This window comes from Anoplopoma fimbria, chromosome 14 (assembly GCF_027596085.1).
Source record: "Anoplopoma fimbria isolate UVic2021 breed Golden Eagle Sablefish chromosome 14, Afim_UVic_2022, whole genome shotgun sequence".
Taxonomy (NCBI): domain Eukaryota; kingdom Metazoa; phylum Chordata; class Actinopteri; order Perciformes; family Anoplopomatidae; genus Anoplopoma; species Anoplopoma fimbria.
The window spans coordinates 20,717,629-20,739,333 of record NC_072462.1 but is presented as its reverse complement, the minus strand read 5'-3'; the positions used below and the strand labels follow the sequence as shown (position 1 = coordinate 20,739,333).

General features: G+C 38.3%; 1 protein-coding gene across 2 annotated transcripts in view; it reads left to right on the top strand.

Annotated features, from left to right (window-relative positions):
* LOC129102541 (ras-related protein Rab-27B-like) overlaps positions 1 to 21,705 on the top strand; it is a 46,753-nt gene that overhangs the window by 13,770 nt on the left and 11,278 nt on the right. The gene's annotated exons all lie outside the window — the stretch shown is intronic.

The following is a 21,705-nucleotide window of genomic DNA, read 5'->3' as shown; positions in this document are numbered from 1 at the left end:
CAAAGATGAGAGCAAAAGAGAAAAAGCAGAGAGAGGGAGGAAAGGCTAGTTGCCTGGTGACGGAGGCAGAAGGAGAGAAAAGGTGAAGAAAGGAGAGCAAACGAGGAGGAGGCGGAAGAGGAGGAGAAGAGTTGTTTTTCCAAGTGCAAAGAGTTACTGGTCACGATGCCACATCTGCTGCTGCCATCCCTCCCACTGCGCTCTCTCAGAGGATGAAGAAGAGGTGTTGGCTCTCAGTCTTTACCTCTTGTGTGTATTATTGAATGATTTATGATTTAAATTGCTGTAATGAGTGTGTGTTATCAAACTGGCAGCCCAAATCATAATTTTAGACAGCAGTGCTTTTTTCTGTTGCCTTTCTTCCACTAAAGCATCACAGATATCACAATCTCACATCCAGTCAAAATGCTTTTCTCTTTTCAACAGCATTACATCACAGAAGCGAAGTTATGAAAACACAGTTTCTTCTTTAGTTAGAGCTCCATTGATTCATATATTTCTACATTAAAACAAAATAGAAGTTTGCCAATTAGAGGTTTTCTCTCAGGCATTGGTGGGGAACAAACCCCGAGATAAATTCTGAGTGGATTTAGGTTCACAAGATTAACACGATCATGACTCCCAATAGGATAAAAATGTTGCTCTGTGTGCTGCATGTGGAAGTGGGAAACTGCTTGCGAACATGTTAGCCATAAACAACTTTATAAGGTGATATTATGACAGTGCTGTGTTGGTGATGCATTTTTCCTGCCCTCGAGTAACAATAAAAGTTGAAAAAATTGAAAAGGCAGTACAGAACGGATGCTTAAATCTGGGGACCTATCGTCAACCTTAAAATTGATATGGTGAATTTGCAGCATTATCATTCATTGGAGTTTCTGTCCACCTGATGAATGTAAGTACAACATTCACTGTCTTTTTGCTCAGTTTTGGTCTCTACCACCTGCTGAGGAAAATGTCTAGGTCTCTTTAGCTGCTAAATGCTCCACTATGTGGACTGTGACTGCTGTTTGGTGCTGAGCAGGTAGTGTACGGTGGGGTTTTAGAGCTACTGCTGCTGAAAATGGCCCTTTGAGAGCGATGAGAGTGAATCAAAACAATAAAGCAGCAGCCGGATGGCTAAACAACGAGCTGAAACTCTCTATGAATCTCTGTAATGCCAGAGGGAGCTGCAGATTCAGCTGATAGTTCTCCGTAGGTTCATCACTATGAGCGTCACATTGTCATTTAATACATTGTCACTATGAAAGTATCTATTGAAGCAGCTTAGTACATCCTCAGTTTATAGCTTGTGAGTGTGATTATCATTGTCTTCTCTCTTTACCATTGTCCTATCCCTAAACTCTTTCATGTCCTCTCCTTCCATTTTTTTCTCAACGTTGTTTTCTTCGTGTTCCCTCTCTTCCTCCTCTTCATTAATTCCCTCTCATCCTTTTCTGTCTCCTCCTACTCTTCCAACAGGCCTTTTTCACAACAGACATTGCGATTTGTCATAATAGGAAAAGTACAGGTGGCACTAATAACATTAACGATGGCTCTGTTCAGCGCAGCAGTCGAGAACAAATGGTCCAGACACTGGCGTGCAGAGAGCGTAGTAACTAGACCCTGGTGGTTTGGTCTGCTCACAGAATTAGTGTTAAATGACCCTTCTTAAATCCGCCCTTATTCTGTTCTCCAGTAACAGTAACAGAACCCGGCAGAACCTTGGTCCACTTTACCCTTTCCTGTTATAATTAAATGTGCAACGTCTGTTCTACATTACTATAAAAGTCCCATTCCACTGGTGTCAAAATCTACACGGAGACATTACATCGTATAGTAACAGCTACTACGAGGAACTTTCATTTTGTGTTGATTTTGGCGGTCTCTGTGGACAGAAGCAGTAGTGTTTCCAAGCACTTGTCGGCAAAGGTGTCTGTCCATTCCTTTCCCTGCTTTCTATTGTTGTCTTGGATGTCTGGATGGCCTTCTTTTTTGCTGTTTATAGTTATCTAGAGATGTTTTAGCTAGAGCCTGAAATTTGGGGAAAATATTTTTCTCGATTTTATCGTGATCTTGTGTGATAGAACATTTGGCTCACTCTGCTGCAGCTCACTTCAGACTCAGCTTGGAGGAACTTATAACAACAACAACTTAGTAGTCTATGCAGCTAGTTTTTGTTGAATCCTGCTTCATTTCATCCTCCCTTTGTTTCAGTGTGTACTCTTCTTCCTTATTCTTTCCTCTTCCTGTGCTCAGACGGAACGTGAGGCAAATTTTAAAGGCGGTGCGATTGCATATAAAGTCAGTGAAAATATGTGAAAAAAGACGTGAATTTGTGTCACATCATTTCTTCACATTGACTTTGTATGTAATGTAAAATACCGCCTTTTAAAATTTGCTTTGCATTCTGTCTGAACACAAAGTCCTTCTGTCTTTCCTCTCTTCTTTATCTTTACCTTTCTTTTCCTTCTGGTCTACTTCATCCTCTTACTACATCTTCTGCATTTTCTTTTTTTATTATTTTCTTCAATTTCTTCTGTTCCTTTTATTCCTTCATCCTCCTCTTTGTTCTCGTAGTAGTTTTTCTCCTCTTCCTCTTTGTTTTATTTAATCTACCCTTGCTCCCTTGCCTCTTCCTCACACCCCTGGTTTACCTCCTCCCACATCTTCTGGTCTTTCCTCTCTTTGTCTTCTAACTCCTTTCCTTGCTTCTCCCTGTGTTCCTCCTTCCATTCTCCCTCTCCATCTCATCTCTTTACCCTTCCTTGGCTGTGTTGTTTTCTATTCCTCCCCCTCATTTGGAGACTCGTGACTCTTACGCTGAGCTCCAGCTGACAAAACTTTCAAATAAATCAAACAGAGGCGTCTTTTTCTTCGTTACATACATGAATACCATCAGCAAAGTGTGAAATGTGAATAACAAAGAAAATTCAGTGGAAAGTTCACAAAAATACACACACACACACACACACACACACTGCATGCACATGGCAGCAAGTGTGGAGAGAAAACAGTTTTGAAATGCAGGGAAGATGAAAGACTGAACACCAGCAAATTGAAGCAGGATAATTCATCAGATTAAAACATTTTGAAATTTGGATACGATTGCATCTTTCTTTTTTCAATACATTTTGAGTTTTGGTCTGAGACAGTGGCGCACACACGGCGGCGGGAGCGCTCGCTGTACCTTCTGTTTGTGTTTTTTTTATAATTCATATAACGAACAAGCTTATAGATTATCCATTTATAAGGGCATGAAGAGAAAAGATGAACCAAGACAATGCACCGACCATCACTTTTCATGACAAAACACACAAAGCAGAAGCAGGCAACTTTTCATGGCTCTTTTAATTTTGTTCTGCTGACAAACTGGAGACAGGACCTACCAGACTCTCATAAATTGGGATTTCCCGATCTTGCAAGCTTTAATGTGAGAAAACCCAATCATTTAGAAAATAGAGCCAAACAAGGTGTAGACCTAATTAAACTTTCTGGTTGAGACAAGTGTAGCATGCTAGCTGTTTGAGTTTTAGTTGTGCGTTCACAGCCTCCATCCAGCTGTTCACTGTAGACTCTACAGCCATGCTAGCAGCTCAATGAGACTGTACTTAGACACAGCTCTGAGCTAAATAGCATGTCAGCTAGCCAACATGCTAACAATGACAATTGTTAACATGTCAAAAATGCATATTATGCCTCTTACCTGTCATCATATTTATCATTATAGATGATATTGTTGTGAGTTTCCTAGTTTGGAGATGTTAGCTTTAGGGATGTCTGCCTTCTCTTCAGTATAATGGGGACTATAGGCACTCGGTTTGTGGTGCTCAAAGTGCCCAAAACTACAATTGCAATGGGTCTTTCCAGAAATCATGACCCGGTTGTTCAAGACTATCCAAAGACTTTGTTCTGAGCATTTTCATATAGGCATCATGGTTGAAAGAAAATACTTCCGAAAGCAAACATGGTCTGTACAGGACTACAATTTGTTGTTTCCTTTTTTGGGGTGTTCTTATTTCCTTTGAATATCTGTTGTCCTGATTTAAACTCTTTAAACGCAGCTCATGTGAATCATTTGAGTTTATTAATACTCCTAGACACCGCACATCTGTTCCTGCCATTATCCTCGTGGACTGACTTAATCAATAAATATTATTTCATTTGTCCCCATTAACCGATTTACTGCTGACTGGAGCTGCAGTGTTAATCTGAAACAGGAGGTGGTCATTACATCAGCAATTTCTGCTGACTCGCCGACATCGGCGCGACCTGTGAAGAGCGTGACATTATGACATGATGATCAGCAGTCGAGCTATAAAGGCCTCCATTGTGCTGGCAGGAAACAACAATGTGAGTGCTCACTGAGTCACATTTTGCCACGGTGTGCCTGAACAATTAATAGCTGTTCACCTCAGTTTGTGAGAAGCGGCTGAGACGGCATGCTGGTCTCTCGCAGGAGGTCTCATTCTAGAGGTGACGTAACCGAGCTTCTGAAGCATAAACATGAACTTCTGTCTTTCATACTTTACACAAGATTCACCTCTGTTGTAGAGTCATTTCACTTGAAATCCAAAATGTCAACTTCATGGTAGCTTCGAGGTCAGGAGAACACTAATGTTATCAAAATTCATCTTCTTGTATATTTTTATCTTTTCATGGCATCCATCTAGTAGTTGATTAGATGTTTCAATCAGGACCAAAGTGGTGGACTGACCTACCAACATTGCTGTCCATAGAGCCATGCGGCTAGCATGGCCAAAATCACCTAGAAATTATAATTGATACTGATTTAATTTTTTAACTACACATTAGCAGCATCACCAAAGCTTTGTCTTCATGCTGGTATTTGAACTGGTGACTTTTTGCTTACAAGCTGTCAAACTCTTAGGAGAATGACTGGCTTGTTGTGTTCTGCTGAGTGCATGTCCCTGGGATAATAATTTTAGATAGGAGAGGACATTCTTTCTGTGTTTTTAACAGGGCTGTTATGGGAATTGCATGACTGACCCATTGTTTCCTACCCTCAGCTCAACTGAGAGCTCACTGGTGGTACTGCTTAAATTTTGATAGTTGGTTTGGATCCTGAAACGCACAGTCCTTGGCAATGCCTTACATCTCTTAGTACAAAATCTTGATACCTCACATTATTCCTTAGCATTTCCGAAATCATAAAATCTGGTTCTGGCTTTCAAAATTTGCCGGTTCCATTGGGTTCAGTGTGTGTGTCTTTATTGTGAACATTAGTGCTTACTGTGAACTCCTTTCCATTTCCATTTTAGCTGTATGTTTTGCTTCTGTACCAGTCAGACCCATCCAATATATTAACACAATACATTTTTAAAAACTTCTCTCTAGAATTGCTGGAATTGCGCTCCCCGACTCGGAACATGTTTTGCGCTTGATGTCAAAGTCTTAGCAGATTGGTTTGGACCCCGTTGCCCTTTTCACATTCAGCCAATGGGGGCTGAGGGACTGTAAATGTTTCAAAGCATCTCTCCTGCTGTTGGGGGACAGAGCCTGGTGCCGCTGTTGGTGCTGATTTGGTGGAAGGAAAGACACGAACACATGCATGTGTAATGTCCCTATAAGGGCTAAAGAAAAAGATCAAACTCAGTGATGTGAGTGGTTGTGTTGTCTCAGCAAATCCATTGTTTGGTCCAGTGCCCTTTAATGTCTCTGCATGGCCTCAGTGCATTTTCCTATTAAACAAATCATGTGGAACACAATGAAAGACAGAACTATCCTTGACATGGAGTGATGTCACTGTCCGGCTGACGCCGCCAACAATATTCACCCAGACTAGACTCCTGCTGTTTGAGCTTTTTACTTAGCAAACCTTCTGCTTTCAGTTACAAGAGCTAAAATAAAATATTTTACCACAAAATAAAAGTTAGTAATGGTAAATGCTTGGTAAGAAACAAGGCCGTTAGATCTTGAAGTAACTGAGCTGCTGAATGGAGCGTGTTTGCTTTTCTGATTACGTATACAGTAAAGGATCTTTTGATCAAAGAAAAAGTTAGTGCAAAATGGAACGGCATATAATTGATAATGGGAGAGATGATGTGTTCCTGACACCCAGATCAAGCCTGGTATTATCTTAAAGAAAAGATAGACCAGAGAGAAATGAATAGATTCTGGTATAACAGAGTATTGTCTCCCACTGTCAGTGTTTCAGTGATAGATCTTATTTTGTCATGGAAACTGTCAGTGTTGTGGTAAGGTGGCCTTTAAAGGCCTAAAGGTCACCAACATGAGCTGCATGATGCTTCATTGCCTGGACACATGTAGACTCCTAGCCAGCTGAGAGGGGACAGCAGATATTTTCTCATTCATTATTTAAGCTTTTTCAACTATATCTGTCCAGTAGAATGTTTTTTGCACAAACGCAGCCTCGGAACAATGGTCTGTGAGAAGACACAAAATAAATGTACTGTGTCTGCCCCTGTTCATGTTATATATATATATTATAATATAATTGTTTGTTATGAATAATAAATAAGTATATTTCTCTTAAGCTTAAGGCTGCGCAGTAGTTGTCCACATCTGCTATCAGGGTAAACAAAGAACCTTTGGCATCAGAAAAATAAAATGGAGTTACAGCGAGGTATGCTTGTGTCCTATTCAATGAATTCAGGCAGTTCCTGTGTTACTTTCTTCATTGTTGTTGTGATCCCAGAGAAATTAACTAAACACTTAAGGGTTAAGGTTCACTTAAGTGCTGCATGACTGAAAAGAGTGACATTGTGCAGCCAAATCAATTCGTTTTAATGGAATTGCTGCAAATGGTGCCTTTTGTGGGGACCGCCTATTGTTTAGACGCCCCTTAGAAAATGGCTCACTCTCTGATGTTACAAGCCCAGAACTCAGTTTTCCCTTTCTATACGTCAACACTGAAAGGCAGAAGGAAGAGTAAGATGAATAGGTGTATCTTTTGTTTGTATCCTTTCACCCTCCTTCCTTGGTCTTTGCTGGTGTCTCCTCGTGTTATCGTCACTTTGGATGATTGACGTTTCTAATGAAGCCGCCAAGGCTGCCGGCCAGTTGAAGACAAGCGGCTGCTACGAAGTTGCTCAGATCGGACTGAAAGCGATAAACGGATTGTAGATGGGCAGAACTGCTGTGGAAGTAGTAATATCCTCATTGGCTCTGGTGAATATCAGCGGGTGGAGCCAAAGAACAAAGGTGTCCTCGTTAAATGTTGTCCTAGCACAAGTAGCTGTACACAAACTTTAAAAAAGAAATACAGTCTAAAACTTAGTCATGATTTAAATCTGGACCTCTGATACAAGAATAAGTAAAAACAATACTTTCAAAAAACAGTACATGAGTAATGTAATTAAATTGCACATACCACCAGAAAACAACCATAAATTATATTATTATTATTATTATTATTATTATTATTATTATTATTATTATTATTATTATTATTATTATTATTATTATTATTATTATTATTATTATCCAGGAGACAGAGTATTGAGTTATGCTTTCAAAGTAAACTTACTTTGACATACAATGCTACATAAGGAAAACCTGCAGCTCCGCCCTCATGCTCCAATTAAAAACTAATATTTATTTGAGTGTATTCACCATCCATTCTAAATATGGAAATATTTTTATTACATGTAGACGACTTAGTTTTGTTTTGGCTTTGGAGGACTGATGATGAATTTCCGCTGCTTAAGAATTTATTTAATTAATTAATTTTTTTTAACTACTTTCTGTTTTACTACTGCTAACTCAACACACACACATGCACACACATACGCGCATACACAATTTCCTCCACCAGCATGACCTGAGGCTGCTCTGCACTTACTACTGAACCTGATAAGAGTGTGTGTGTGTGTGTGTGTGTGTGTGTGTGTGTGTGTGTGTGTGTGTGTGTGTGTGTGTGTGTGTGTGTGTGTGTGTGTGTGTGTGTGTGTGTGTGTGTGTGTGTGTGTGTGTGTGTGTGTGTGTGTGTGTGTGTGTGTGTGTGTGTGTGTGTGTGTGTGTGTGTCCAGAGCTAGCTTACTGTAGTGTGTGTCCAGAGCTAGCTTACTGTAGCTCAGCCCCACCCTTTCATTACACAGAGGATCAGAGAGGGAGAGACAGAGAGAAGCAGAATGTAGCAGAGATGGAAGAGGGAGTAGCAAAAAAAGAGAAACCTCAAAACTGCTTCTGGACCTCAGTAGGCAACTAACCAGTCAGTCAGTTTACCAGTGAGCCAACCGTTCAGCTGGTAAGGCAACCAGTCAGCTACTGGTTGAAATTTGTAGTCAGGAAATCAGTTATTTATAGAGACAGACCTAACTGGTTTATCAGTCAGTAAAAGTCAGCAAACAAGCAGTCAGTCAGTCAGTCAGTCAGTCAGTCAGTCGTCTACTTAGTTAGTTGGTCAACAAATTATTTGGATAGTCAGATAATCAATTAGTCGGTTATGCTAGATGGTTGGTACATTGGTCAGTCAGGAAGTTAATCATTTAGTCGGTCATTCAGTTGTTTAACTAGATGGTCTGTTAGTTGGTTAGTTGGCAATAGTAGTATTTTTGTTAATTCAGTCAGGAAGTTTTTTAATTTTTCTGTTATTTAACATGTCAATCAGTAATTGTCATTTAATTAATTAGTCAGATGGTTTGTCAATTAGTCAGTTAATAATTTAGTCGGTCATTCAGGTGTAAACTTGGGTAGCCAATCAGTTAGTTAGTTGGTTAGTTAGATGGTCAGACAACCATTAGATCCGTTGGGCAGTTTATCATGTATGGTTAGTCATTTATTCAGTAAATTCTTTGTACTGACAGTTGGTCAGTGTCTTGGTCAGTTTCCTGGTCAGTCTTTCATTCAGTTATTTAGTAAGTCAGGTTAACCACAAAGATAGTCAGCAAGGCAGAGCCATTAGACTAGTCATCCATCCATCCCTCCATCCCTCCAGCCAGGCAGCAAGTCAGCTGATGGGTGAGGGGAGTGGCTCTCTGCTCTCTGCTCTGCTGCCTTCAGCTGAATTGTAGTCAGTCCTCCAGTCATCCTGTCCTCCAGTGATCCAGCGACCCAGTGATCCAGCCTCTCAGTCAGTCAGTCGGTCAGTCTTTCCCTCAGTCAGTCAGTCAGCCATTTGGTCATTAAGTCAGTTGGTCAGTCGGTCGGTGGGTGTAGATGCAGGGCTGCTGGTCAGCTGCTCTGGACGGCTCATATCTCCCTCAGGATCTTACACTGTGGAATCATCTAAGGAGCCACTGAGAGGTAAGGAGCTCAGGTGCTCAGCAGGATGTTTGTTTGGCCAGTTTGTTGAGTACATGTCGGAGGTGTTTGCTGACTTGAGGAAGCATGGGATGAGCTGCAGGGCGATATGGGAGAGAGTTTGTGTGCAGATGTAGAGTCAAAATCAAAAAAATAGTTTTTAACAGGGAAATAAACTTTTGTGCATCTGTAGCTATGGAATGTGACCACACTCTTTTCTACAAGCTGATAACCGTTTCCATCTTGTTTCACTCAACTGCATCAACCAGGCCGCTTGTTATCTGGACTCTGGTCATGAATTTTCTCTCATGCTCAGTCTCATGATAGTGGTTGTGTGCTTTAGGAAAGCATCAACAACAGCTGTTGTTTTCTACTGAAACTTGTTTTGAACCACTTCGTGTTCAGAAAACCAGTTTGACTTCTAGTTGCTGTTATCTATCAATTTAAGAAAAGTTGTTTTGTGTAATCTGAAACGAGGAGGAGTTTTACCAAATATTTATTGAATCATTTATCATTAATAGCATAGATTAAAAAAAAAAAAAAAAAAGAAAGTCAGCCTTTTTATTTATTTTAACAGGCAGCCAAAATGATACCTTTACAAATCCCTTGTTACAGAGCACATTTTATAATATTGTTAAAATAAGCTTATTTCCTTAAAATAAATCAATCAATAAAAAATTGAAAATAAAGATACTTAAACGAAAGCATAACCCTGATTAACTTATTTTCCTGTGCAATAAGCTTCTATTGTTTAAATACTTTCCCTCAATCAGTGATTATTTTGAGTCAATACAAAAAGCAACATCCTTCTGCCATAAATACTCACCAAATGTGTATTAAACCAACACTGAAAAGAGTCCCCATCAAAATAACAATTTACCCCAGTTCTGAATACAACAATGCCCAGCTGTTTCAGACATTGGCTGAGCCCTTTTTAATATAAATTCAAATAATTAGCTGCCATTTTGAAGGATCTACGTTTTCAGTTGGACCCGATGGGCTTGTTAGCTGATGCTGCTAACAGTGCAAACTATGGCAACAGTGCTGACGGAGCTGACAGTATTAACCTGAGGGGGAACCCAAACGTGAGTGCTACGCTTCCGCCACTATGCTGTCATTCAGGATGGCGCAGATGCGTTGGCGCATATCAAAGTGGCGGCCAGTTGGGCAAGCTCACATTCACTAAAAGCATGCGAGGCTTGTCAACAAAGCAAGGAGAAGCTCTGATAAGAACACACACAGAGGATGAGTGACTTCATCCTCTGCTCAGGTAGACATTCCTACACTATATCTTTCCATTTTTAGCACTTTTAACTTACTTAAAGCTCATTTGAAAAGAAAAAAACATAAAGCAGACTTGCTCATGAGTGTAAAACCAATAAAATAAAATAAAAATAAGAAACAGCCCACTTGCTTCATTGAAACAGTATTCTCTTAAAACAGGTTTAACTACAGAGAGGAAATAATGTAAGATTTAAGTTTGTAAGATGTTAGAAAACAGTAATTAGCTGCAGGTTCACTGGATGTGACGGAAAGTGTTAATGTTGAATTGACGTGTGCTGTTAAATGTATCGCTCTCATGCTCTCGTATCAGTTTCCTTTTTTATGATTTATAGCAGAAGAGATTCTGAGGTAAATGTTTGACTAAGGCATGCATACAAAATGGTAAAAATACAGAAGCCATTTTGAAAATAATGTGATATGTGTGTTTGTTTCCAGTATAAGAAACACCCCGTTGTAATAAAACACTGAAACATAATAATATTGATATTTTGCTCTTGTACAGACTGTGGCACTAAAATAAACATTTTTAATGTTAATTTAGGCCTTAAAAATGCCATGTTTATTCATTCTACTTTACTTATCTTCTTACCTCAAACACCAGCTTTACTAATATTCTGGGAAATACCACTTAGAAAAGACCAGCATTTTTTTTTTTGTTTACTTCAATAAGATTATTAATAATAATAAAAAGGCAAATCACTACCCCCCTCCTCTCTTCATCTGTGTTTAACAAGTCAGACATGTGACATATTGGTAGTGTATAGCTCACTTCTGTCTATTCATAGTGGAAAACAGAGACGTGTTTGTTCATGAAAAAGACATTGTATAGTGGATTTTTTTCATTAATTTCACACAAAATCTTAACTCAGCACTGACCGGCGAAAGCACCACGGACATAACAAAATATAGAAACAAACATGCAGCAGTTGCCCAATCATAGTAACAGGAAGTTCATTAAAAAACCATAAATGTAGGCAGCAGCTGGACTACACTGACACTAAAGGGATGTAAAAACTGATTTTAGTCAGCGCTAAAATCAACAATCGAGAAGTTTGGTCTGCATTGTTTTCTTCATGAAGAAGTAAATTAATAAGTTACACTTCTTTACATTTTCAGTATTCACACGGTGACCATGTCTTGTTTGTGGTTCTGTTTGCCTGTAAATGGGTTTTCACTGATGTTTTAGACGGTGTGGTTTAGAAAACCATTTCCTGTGGGTAGTAAGTATAGTATAGTAAAACGAGTGGCCACAGAGCGCTACATCAACATCACCAGCATTACGTATGCAGCAGAACTGTCACTGATTCTATTTTATGGAAATTAAAAGGGATATTATTTATAATTTGATGGTAGCAACTGACTACATTATTGTGAAATGTAATCTTTACTAAATACTTGATATTGTTTTTTTTTTTGTTTAATTGTTAATTAATTTTAATCTTTGGCTAAAACAAGGACATTTTATTTCATATTGTTGGTGCTATTTTTATTTGCTAAAGACTTACGGTAAACTGAAGATTAATGTTTTCAACAGTTTATTTGAAATCCTGAACTCACTAATCATTTAGTGTCGATGACGAGATGGAAGATGATGCGCAGAATATATATATAAAGACCTGTGAAGAGAGCATTTCAAGGCAGAGTTTTTGAAGGAAAGAAGCTTAATTTGACCAAAATTTATATTTTTTTGGAGGCAGGGTAGGTCTTTATTCACTGTTACAAACATTCAAAAGCAAAAGCAGCATGTGTAGACAATCACTATACCTTCAGAAGTGTTAACGCTAGTTGATGATTGTGCTGAATCATTTTTTGCTTGCTTTTGGAACCAGGAGACACTGGAGAGCAGAGTGGGCGCCCACCTGATACTGTGTTTTACTGTCCTGTGGCGACCACAAATTCAGTCAGCTGGCTGACCACATGACCTCCAACTCAATAAGCAATAAAAGAGAGTAGAATCTAAGAAAAGGAGAATACAGCTGAGTGGAAAACCGCAGTGAAAAATCACATACTGTAGAATAGTGTTGTCTAGAACGCAACTGAAAAGAGTGGAGAATGATTGATAGATGGAAAAAGTAGAAATGGAGTAGACTCGACACACAAGTGTAACTAATATTGTAAAGATGGCTTTCTATTAAGGCGTGCCAGTCTCAAGACCCTGGTGTTGTGTACACTGGCTAATTATTATAACTTACTAGGGAAGCCAAGTGGAAATTAACAATTGTTTTAGGTTTCACCTGTGATAGCATTAAAGTTAATATTAAAACTGCTTCTTTCATCATAGGTTATACTTGCATACTGCGACTTTTCCTCTGAAAAGTGAACAGGATCCGTCTCCCCTGGTATAAATTAACAAATTGCCTACCGGTTACAGTCTGAAAGCTAATTCCATTTTGGATCTGGTTCTAGGTTGGCAAAATACCTGGATTTGCTAGCCTTAGTTAATCAATTCTCCCTCCTCACTCTTTTGTATTTATACAGCAAAAGATGGTTTATCTAACGTCGCTTTCCGACCACAAATAGAATTGGCTTATTTGTAGTTCAATAAGACCAATAAAGCAGTTCATTTTCTCTGGTAAAACTATCTCGCCGACCGTGTCATGTCGGTTGAAGTAGTGAGAATTTAAACACAGGATCTCTATCTTTATATTTTTTATGTTAAATCTTCATGGTATAACAGCCACGATGCACTCTTAGACTTGTTGAAAAATGAAATTTTCCAAACCTTCCTTATACAGCTCTCCCCACACTTGCTGCCCATAGTTTTTGTGTTTTTCATCAGTTTGTTGTGTACAAGTGGATGGTCTGTAAAATATAAATAGGTTAAACTAAACACATCAGGACTATTGGATTCATAAGACCTGCAGGTTGCTGCCAAACCCTCCAAATTAGTTTGAATTCCACAGTAACAGTGTTCTGCTCTGATTGACTGGATTTAGTCAAATTTAGTTTCTGCACTTGAAATGTTATTTATTTTTTCTGTAAGGACAGAAAGAACTTTATATGATGACATTTTCATCTTCTTGTAAACTGACTTGTTAGTGCCTCTTGTGTTTTCGGTCTCCATTTTTGGCATTGAAGCTGGTTCAATTGCATTTCCCCAAAATCACTTCAAAACAAAGAGAACAGTGACGTCTTTTTTTTTTGCATTTTCTGTTGTGCGGATTGGGGTTCTGTAGGTGGCACTATCACTGTGCATGATGACTACATAATAATTCTTAATAATTCTGTTGTATTGCAAAGAAACCTTTAAATAGTAAAAGCCATCACTTCCTGTGCGGCGGCAGAGAAGTACCAGACTGAAAAAATGGAAAAGCTTTCATGACCTGTTGTGAGCTGGATCACTGCTGTGTTAAATCAACCACAGACAGAGACCAGCAGTACATATTGGTTAAGATGGAAATGTCACAGGTTTTTTACTGCAGTACTGTAAACACAATCTGTTCAGTCACTGGTCCTTATGTGTAGTTGTTAGGAGTGAAGCTACACACTTTAACTGTATGAGTACAGCCTCACTGAGCTGCTAGCATAGCCGTAGGCTGTAGAAGTATTTTGATACATGATAGCATAGATATAAAGGTCAGGGGGTCATGAAAATATTTAGGATTCATCCGCTGGAGATCAAGAATATTCTCGAAGACATTTCATGTAAATCTGGGCTGTGGTGTTGGGATAGTTTTCTCCGGATCTTAGTGTGGGTTGGATGAAAAAACAAACCTAAGTTCTGCCACTTTGTCATTATATCCCATTGAACTCAAAAACTCCAGATTTGAACCACCAGCCTGCCAGTGTTAGTGCCTTGCTATAGACCTGAAATATAAGCCCTTGTTACTTGACCTCCTCATGCCCTATCAGATCCAGCTGTGTGTGCTGTCTATGCAGATGTAAGCCCACCTCCTGTTGTGTGATTAAGGAGGGATTAAGGAAGTCCTGATGGGACTCAAAGGTGGATAAATAGATAGATACCTTACACCTGAGTCAAGTGTGTCATATCTGATCTGGTTTTGAGTCAAAAGCCACTCGTCTCCTGAATGTAGTCTGACTATTTGGTTCCTCTTTAAAACCAGAGACTGGTTGGATGAAAGCATCCATCTGTTTGCACATGCGGACTGCTTATTCAGTACGCCATAGGAATAGCTAGAGGTAATGGTAGTAATTGAGGTTTTTGTAAACAGCATGCCACCCAGCTGCTGTTTGGGTCCACTTCAGTGATGTTTCTGCTGCGCCTTCTCGAATTTGCCTCATCGCTTTACTAAATGCGTCTGAAAGGTTTTCGAACAATCTAAGAGGTGAACCTGGAGGATGTCGGGACAAATTGGATAATCAACGGTCAATCCTCATCCATGTTAGCGGTTATTGATCGTTGACTCCGGAGAATAGATTGGTTTACGACAGCAAAGGCCCCCAGCAGAATCCGTTGGAATAGATGAAAAACAAATCCGTTTAAGATGATTCAGATACCACGGTCAGACATAAAGGTCTCTGACAAATGTCAGCTGACCTTTTAATATATATTAGATTCTTGGGAAACAAAAGTTTTTAAACCACAGATTGGGAGGATGAATCTGAAATACAAGCAACCTTAATGCTTTTGACTTCTTATGTTGAAGTTATAATCTTTGAGTTTTTCATTATTTCAAACACCTTTTTATCTGCAATATATATTCAGCGTTTTTACATTTCGCAAATACCTCTTAATGTGTATTCTGCATTGCTAGTGGTATAGTCCGCAATTCAATTATAATATATAAAATTATTAAGCACTGAAGGGCATGTTTATGTAGGAATAAACACGCCCTTCAGTGCTTTATAATCATTTATTTCCGGAACCTAAATATAAGGGAAAATATGAACGTATATGGAAAAAGTTTTACCAAAAATTACACTATGACAAGCTCCTCCTAAATCGTTCTCAAATCAGGCTCTCCGGGGAGCTGAGCTCCCTGTATTTCCACCCCGATTAAAACTATTTAAATCTTCGTTTAGGAAATACCTTAAACCAAGATTAGCATTTTCAGAGGGAAGTGACAGATGTATCCTGTCAATCAATAATTAATGCTGCCATCTCTCCCCTGCTGCTTTCAATAGTACAATGAAAATCTTTAAAAATATCCATCTATATCTTTTTCTGGAGCCTTTCACTGTACAAACAAGTGCCAACAGTTTCAAAAACCCACCAGTAAGACATTTACTGATCATTTTGAAACCTTTTATCTGATGTCTTGTTGGTGGACTCACCTCAAAATCCTCCAAAATCTGTTTGCCTAACATGTCGTTGTGCACTCTACAACAGAGCCATCTGGTCTAATGAGAATACATTTCATTTGAAAATCTAACTTGGATTTGGATAAAACCATATTACACTGATATTAATTATTTATTGATTGAATTAAAGGATCAAGGTTGTGTTATGTATAAAGATCTAATGAACCCCAAAGACACAACACCCTCTTTTCTCATCACTAGTAATTTGTAGATAATGAGGAAGAGAAGTTATTGAGGTAGATATATGCTGTTGTTTTGTTTTTTCTCTTTCTAGTATAATGAACTACAAAACGATTTCATGAAGAAGCAATGAATATTCATCTGCCTTCCTCCTTCCCTCTTACTATTTCCAAGACTGAATTATTTAGAGACAGATTACTGTTCATTTATGATAATTATAGTAATAGTAATGTTCTATGCAAAAAGCACATAGTGCTTGTCAGAGTTGGGGAAATAAAAGACTGATGGGATATGAGCAGTAACAATGCATTAATGTTAACATGCTAGTACGCTAGGCTAAATTGGTGAAAACAATATTTGGATTTACATTGCAATGAAGCCACGATTTAGATAAAATTAAAAAGGCTTTGTTGTGGTCTGTACTTTTGCCTATGATGAGTAAACTTAATGTCATTAGTAAAGGGTAGTACACATTTAAAACAATGAATGCTAAAGTCAAAAGGTTTGAATTACCATCTTGTATAGGAGTAATATTTGTACATCATAGCTGCAAACATGCTGTTAACCCCCTCACAATCTGCACGTTTTTCTTCTTGCCCCGTTTTTCATATTTAATGCAGTGTGTTTTGAGCAGCACAGCAGGGGAAATAACACTCAGGGTCTGTCGGGTGAATTCAAGAAAATTAATCATGTTTAAAGAATATCTACAACTAAAAAAACCTGTATCTATTAACTTCTATTCATTTCTTGTTTTGTATAAAAGCAAACAATTATAGTAATATTGTCAACAGGTAATCACATGTTTAGTCAGGGTGTTCTCTATAGATACACCAACTTTCCTGGCTGATTCTGATATCAAACTTTTTAAAAGTTTGATCTGCTGATTCAAATTTTTTGCCAATTCCAGCTATAATTGACAGCAGGGATCCAAACTAACGTCTTTCACCACTGTCCTGAAATATCATTTCAACCATCCCGAAACTAAAAGTTATCATTTACTTTGCTATTTTCATCTAAAGGGGTTATTTGCATAAAACACACACAAATGTAAAAAGAATACATTATTGTATATCTTTTTATTCAAATGTTTGCTTTGATGAAAACAATCTTGGCATTGCTAGCTTTAATGATGTATCATAAGCTGCTTAAAGCTAGTGTTAGGAAGTTAAACAGGTCATAATTCCCTCTCTAAAATGTAATATTGCTGTGAAAACACACAACAAAATAGTTTTTACAGGATTACATTTGAAATATAACTCGCATCATAACATTGTAATTTGCTTTTGCCCAACACTAATTTTGACTGAAACCAAACACCGACAACATGTTGTGTGTGTGTGCCGCTGATATTTTACTGTCTGTGCTGCTGTGTGCCAGTGTAAAACTATCATCTAGTCTATGTGTGTGAATGTGACCGGCAAAAAAAATTATGGGATAGATCGGCCAGTCACTGGTTATGGCAGATCAGATTGATTGATTGGTGCATCTCTACTGTTCTCATACACAAGTAATGCGCTATATTTGGAAATGACTCACATAATCATTTTGTATGTTTTCCATGTGATGGGGAGCCAGGACAGGTGACATAATATACCTTGTCACTGTGATCATGTTAGCATGCCCAAGTACACCAAGCGAGCGGTTCTGTTGACTCTTAGTCTTGTTTGCTTGTGCATTTTGTAGAAAATACAGTCTATTTGTCTTTCTGTCATGTAAGAGTGCAAGACAAACATGTCAGAGGACTAGTTTTTCCAGAACAGTAAGTCATTATTCTGTTGAGCCCTCAGCCAGTGTGCTAAAGCTCAAAGTTCAGTTAGTGACATCATTAAGGTGTAAATATGGAGGAAGATGCTGTTTAATTTATAATGCTTCAGATGTAAACGTAGAGTGTAGTTTATTTTTGATAAAAGATATCTGACCAAAAGATATCTGTTTTGCAAAGTAGACATACAGTACATGTAGAATATGTCTCAATGTGTTCATATAACCGGAGACACATTCATATACATTTTACAACACAACACAGGCCTTAATTAGATAACCCATAACTATACAACTCTATTAGTTTAAGAAGTTGCAGACTGTTTGTGAATCAATCTGACTGAAAGCTGTGACATTTGATTTTTTATCTCGCATGTAAAAGATAACAGAGGAGGAAGAGCATAACACGACTTCCTGATAGATGTTCTGATAGTGATGCTACTGAGGTTTACCCAAACAAAATCATCTCTTCTCTATGCAGCAGGACTGGACTGTTGTAGACTCCTTTCTTTCTATTTGTTTCTCCTGTTTTCTGTTTGTTTCTCTCTCTCTCCTATTGTGTGTGTGTGTGTGACAGCTTATACATTTTTAATGTCTCTGTGTTTTATGCTTTTGGTTTTGCTTGTTATTGAGACACAAGGTTTAGCAGACTCCAGGGAAAACCTTTCCTCCACAACCTGATGGTAGCAAAGCTGTGAACTAATATATCTATTAGTTGGTATACATTTTGTTATTAGATATACGTTCAGTTACCACTTTATTAGCTACACCTAGCTGAAGATAATGCAGTCTAATTTAACAACCCTTCAATAAATCAAATTGTGGTAGGTTACTATTAGAAACACTAAAGGCAATGCAGTTTAGCAGCAATAAGCAAAGCGTCCAAAATGTCCATACAGTTAAATCAAGGACTTTAATAACACACAAAAAAATAATGATTTGGATTCCTTGGTGAGCTGCTGTATAAGGATACTTTAGTTTTAGCAAGGTTTACCTAATAAATTGGCAACTGTGTGTATATTAAGTCAGTATATATTTCTGTTAATATTCTGTTTGCCCCTGGGCAAATTAGTGTAGACAGGTCTTTGCAGTGTATGCTGGTGCGTTAGTCCCTAGCTGGTGTTGGCTTAGAACTAACAAGAACTGCAAAAGCATTCTGGTGGTCAAATTTGCAGAAGTAACGTGAGGCCAAAATGTACTTGCGGTTGATTCTGAATAAACCTCAAGCATTCTTTTGAAAATGTAAAGAAAGCTGCTTGGCACAAAAAATATATATTTTTTGGCACAATCTAAAAATTCTAAACATGTTTAAGTCAATTTATTTTATAGAACACATTTAAAAATAAGAAATGTGGTCCAAAGTGCATTACATAGAGAGGAGATCATTTAATTGATGATTACGATCAATCAAAGCACAGACATGATTAAGGGGGATATACAATTATATAAAATGAGTACAGCAAAGGTACATACAATTCACATACAACACACCATTAAATACTTACAAATATTAGCTATATCATTTAAAATAGTAGATTTCACAGAGAACAGATTAATAAAAACCAACAGAAATGTCTTCATGGTGACTATCAAAAGGCTGAAGAAAAGAGATGGCTTTTTGGACAGGTTGTAAAATTATCAATCGGGGTGAACAATTTAAACTGACATTTATCTGGTTATGTAGACTGGAATGCCACAAGTTTAATACGGTCAAGAATATGACCATGTACACGTGTAGGACGTTTAAGATTGAAAGAGCCAATTCAATTAAAAAAACTGAAATCATGAGCCATTGGGATTGCAAATGTTGAAATGTAAATGTTGAAATTGTCTTGACTTAAAGGATGATCAGATTTGGGTACAATAAAAAGACAGGAAGTGATAGAATTTCTCAATAAAAACCTTAGTGAATATATTGGGTCTGTATATAAGAACACAAAGACGCACTCTTGGGAATATAACCTAATAGGGTTTCCATTGTTCGGGTAAATTGAGTGTAGGGGGAATGGAGAGTGGGAGCGAGGGGAGCGAGGGAACTGTTGTCCCCCAGAGACACTGGACCAGAGAACGCCCTGACTGGAGCCGCTCAACCACAAACCACTGGACTGGTTCGACTGTATGTCTGGAACATCATTTCCATTAATAGCAGAGGAATTTAGGTCAGCAATACGCAACAATGATGTAAGAAGTTTAGCTATTTTTTGCTTGAGCTTAGGCTGTGCACGTCCTCCTTTAGACAAAAGACGTCCTTATTAGCCTTCAGTGATTTAGTGAACAGATCACTATGATGCTGTAGTGGATGCAGAACTGTACATCTACACTCCTTGCTAGGTGATCTAAGGAGATCAAAAATGTATAGAAGATGAGTGTAATGACTCACTTAGTGCATTCAAAGAGCCGCGAAAGCGACGCCTGTATTTTTTGCAGCCTGCAAATCGTTGGTGCTGGTGGGATCCCATCGTAAAGGGTCTCTAGTTTCCCGTGGAAGAATTATGAAAATATCTAATGTATTTTAAGAATTTTTGATTCAATTCAGAATCAAATAGTCCATCCCTACTTAGAAAAAAACAAACATTATTTGCTACTTTCTTCAATTTTATTCTGTTCTGTTTTATTGTTCGTTGTCAGGGTGACTGTGAGTCGCACTGTTCTCTGTCGTCAGCTGACCGAGCTGCTGATAACTGTTTCACCCTGAGGGAATCGTGTCTGACCGAATGATCACACTACAAACATCCCAGGTTTTCCACCAGTGACAGCAGATCAATGACCTCCACCCTTCCCCCTTGTCTCAATTTCAACCTCAAACCCTCAGAGGGCTTCATCAAAGCCAGGACAGATGGATGCTAAATGTGTGAGAGCAAGAGAAGAAAAAAATACATCTCTTAGTTTATTGTCATGTGGAGCCAGTGTCAAAATAAAGGAAACCTGAGTTATAAGGACTGTTTTCTAGACCTTATTAAAAGATCAGTGTTTTTCTTCACATACTGAACATTACTCTGGACCATTTCTGAAAACCTCGCAGATTTCGATACGTTTCTTTTTAACAGGAGGCCACTGGGTTCACTTCCTTAATCCGACATAGAGAAGATCATGTTTGCTTTTGTTGTCAGTTATCAACGTGGCAATGCATTTGTTAGAGCTATCGATCCTTGGAAAGTATGCTTTCTTTTAATCTGCAATTAAACATAAACCAAGAAATGTAGTTAAAACTGGCATTTATTTATGAATACATAATTTAATTTTTAAGTAGATTAGTTTTAAACCTGAATTGGATGTTCCCCATGTTTAAGTACAGTGAATGACAACAGCCTGTCGTGACACACCAACATGGTGTAGCATTGGCCAATATATATTAGCAAATTAAACACTACAGCTCCCATGAAAATGAAACCTTGCAGCAGCATTTTTGGTTCTTCCATATTCATACTCACCACTGCTCTTTTGTTAAATGTCATCTTTTTCAACTTTTGAACAACAAAATGTCCACACCGCTCGTTCCTCTCTTGATCTTGTAGCCACAGCCACTGAACATGTCTATGGACATGCCTCTTTTGGGGAGCTGGTGGTGTTTAACTTGTGATGGCAGGGCTTTTGGAAATGATGTTTGTTGAAGGCCGCTTTCTCTGTTTTTCTATTTGGTTGGCTATATGTAGCTCAGGTGGTAAAGTGGGTTGGACATCAATAGGCTCCTAAGTGTATTTAAGGGAAAAAAAGTCAAATGTGCCTGACAAATAGAATGTAATGTAACATCTGTGTGCACAAGCCGCTCTAGCAGTCACTGCTACACTGAATGTAAATGGCTGCTATTTATACAAACGTAATTGTGTTTAGAAATTATAAGGAGTGATTGCTGGTGAATTACAGTGTAGTACTATCTTTGCTTCAGTCTGGTTGGTGAATAGTGTCACTCTGATTCTCACTGTACTGTCTGAGCTACAGTGAGGTCATTGTGAGGAGATCTGAGCTGCTGTTTAATCACTGTCCTCACTGTAATAAGGCACAGTGTTATATGTG